Below are 2,784 nucleotides of genomic sequence, written 5' to 3'. Positions count from 1 at the left end.
AAAAAGTTAGTTTTGTTCCATCTAAAGCAACTAAAGTATTGTTGTTTAAAGGCCCACAACAGATTTGTTTCTACATTTGACTCACCTTCAAGCAATGTTTGCTTACAAATGCTAAAAAGGTAAGGCGAGGAGTTGGGAAAAACAGCAAATATGGTTTTTGTAGACAAAAATCTGAGGAGGTGTTGCATGTTCTCAAATATTTCCCTGTAGCTAGGAGCATTTGGGACAAGTTCATTCTAGAAGGAACGCTCCCCATGTCACACCCCAAAATTAGGCCTAGGAATTTCGATGGTAAAATGGGAATTTTAGCTCGTATGTGTTCAGAATTTCGTAGTGTGGTAAACCAGAAATGTCTTCGTCTATGGCTCTTAGGAAAATGAGTTTCAAAATACCTTTAATTTTGAATAAGGACTGTTTTGTAAAAGGGTTCAAAATAGGAGTGGTTATAAAGCAATTATACCAAAGTTTTTAAAATACCCTATTTTCCCCTTCTATCTATATTAAACTTACTATACTTTTTCTCCATCTTTTTGTTGTTGTCATCATTTACTCTCCCAAACCCCAATCACTCAATTTTATTTTACAAACTTCATTCCTTTAATATCTATTATCACCCAATCAATAAACCTCCATAAAATTTCAAGAAAAACACACAAAAAGAAACCATTGATTTTGTCATCTCTCAAGCTTGTGGGTTTTCCTTATTTTCAACCAAATGTCCTTTTTTCTCCCATCGAAGGTAACAAATTATTTTCCTATTATTTTTTTATGTTATATAGTCTTTTAAATAGAGTTTTTACCTATTAAATCGAATGTTTTGAATAAAAGTAAAATATTGGGTCGTTAACGGAGGATTTTGAGATTTTGAATAAAAACAAGGTTCCAAAGTGTTTTTCCATTAGTTTTGATGTGATTAGAAGGTTTCTAAACCTTCTTTAAAGTTTCGTTAAAAAATTCCAATGTCTAAATGAATTTTCATAAAAATTGCCATTGTATGTTGAAATTTTGGATCCATGAATATGTATAATTTTGAGTACTTTAAAGGTTGGGAATTGTTATTAGATTTATAATTAGATGATTGGAATCGATTATAGACAACAGGAATAAGTAAATATTAAAATATTTGAGTTTCAAGTTTGCTAGTCAAATTTCAGTTTCATGAGGAATATAACTTAGGCTTGCGTTTTTGGTTGGCGCATGTGTCTCTTTGGTTGAATGTTGATTGTGTTTATTGTGTGATTTATTTTGCTGAAGATATGGAAGTGTTGGAGCCTTCAGCAAGTAAGGCGAAAGGCAAGGGAAAGCTAGTTTATGCTTTCAGCAATTAGGCGAAAGGCAAAAGTGTGATTGGTGAGTGTTTGAAATTGTTGCTAGTAAACACAATTCATAGTGTTAATGAAGACCTTAGGAATAGCCTAAACCCCTATCCTAAATTCTGAGTGTAAGCTTTCTATTTCCTTTATTTTATTTTAGCAATTTATGTTATTATGTGAATAATTGTGAATTGATTATTTTGATGCGATAGTGTGATATGAGACATGTGTGATGACTATTGGAAATTGTGTTGGATTATAGGCATGATGTACATGCCAAATGATAGTGATAATGATATGTTAATAATACAAATATGCAATGAAAGTGAGCGAAATTTTGGTAAGCACATATGTGTTTAATTGTGGAATGTGATATTATTGTGGCAAGTAATATGTGAGAATACTTGTTTGTGATATATGATGTATTGATTTTAATACACAATATGTGGCCGGATATGTGATGGTTCAATGAGAATTATTGTGGCACTTAAAGTACAGTTAAATGTGAATTAGATAAGCATGCATTGTGTACATGTTTGTGATGTTAATTGATAAAAATGAACATAGATGATGTGCATTAAATCATTAATTAAAATTGTGAAATTGTGAATATTTTGGTTTTGAGATCTTTTAAAACTGTTGGATATAGTTGGCATGCCATAAGATTGTGAGTACTCAATCTTGGGTTTTGTGATTTAGGAATTGAGGCCCCGAGTTTGGAGAGATAAGGGAATGTGAGCCAAATCCATTCACCAGGCTATATTAGTATGTTGGAGAGTGTTAGCTAAATGCTATGCTTTTGGGATATGTTCGACTCTACAAGTCATTTGGTGTGTTGGAGATCTATGTATCCGATGCGTGGTGATACAGTCCACTTTTATGTTTCATAGCTTCAAGTGTCAAATTATCATAATGTGATTAATATATGGAAATGTTGTGTGTAAATGCATGTGAATATATAAGCTACACTGTGAGTTATTAAAGCATGAATACGTTTTTTATCCTGATGAATTATCATTAAATGAATTATATATATACGAGTTGAGTGTAATTACATGTGAGAGTATATGTTAGTTTTATGATTTAATGAAGCATGAATATGTTATTGTGACTTGGTTAGAATATGGTTGTAAATGTGTTATAGTATGCTCTTGTTTAACCTTTGGTATTGTGTATGCTTTGTGGTTACTCCGACATTCACTGAGCTTCTTTAAGCTAACCCGCTCTTTCTAACCATTGCAGATATTTAGCGTTTGCGGTGTGAGCGATGCGGGGATACCAAGAAAGAGATCCAAGTTAGGCTTTAGTTTTTGTGTAGGTGATATTATTATTCTTTGAACTGTAAGAATAAGGCAATGTGGTAAACTTTTAGTTGACTATTTCCATGATGTTTTGGATGTTTACATGACTTTATTGCTCTTAGGATTTATGGATATCGAGCTTGGTATATTTATTGCCTACTTGGACATAA

At 32.2% G+C, this 2,784-nt stretch overlaps 1 long non-coding RNA gene across 1 annotated transcript; it reads left to right on the top strand.

The window, feature by feature from the left end:
- Positions 1-606: 606 nt before the first annotated feature.
- Positions 607-2,784, top strand: LOC128290343 (uncharacterized). Its single transcript, XR_008280087.1, has 3 exons — positions 607-739; positions 1,255-1,350; positions 2,556-2,784. It is a non-coding gene; the product is annotated as an uncharacterized LOC128290343 (long non-coding RNA).

Source organism: Gossypium arboreum, chromosome 3 (assembly GCF_025698485.1).
Source record: "Gossypium arboreum isolate Shixiya-1 chromosome 3, ASM2569848v2, whole genome shotgun sequence".
NCBI lineage: Eukaryota > Viridiplantae > Streptophyta > Magnoliopsida > Malvales > Malvaceae > Gossypium > Gossypium arboreum.
This window is presented reverse-complemented; position numbering and strand designations above follow the sequence as displayed.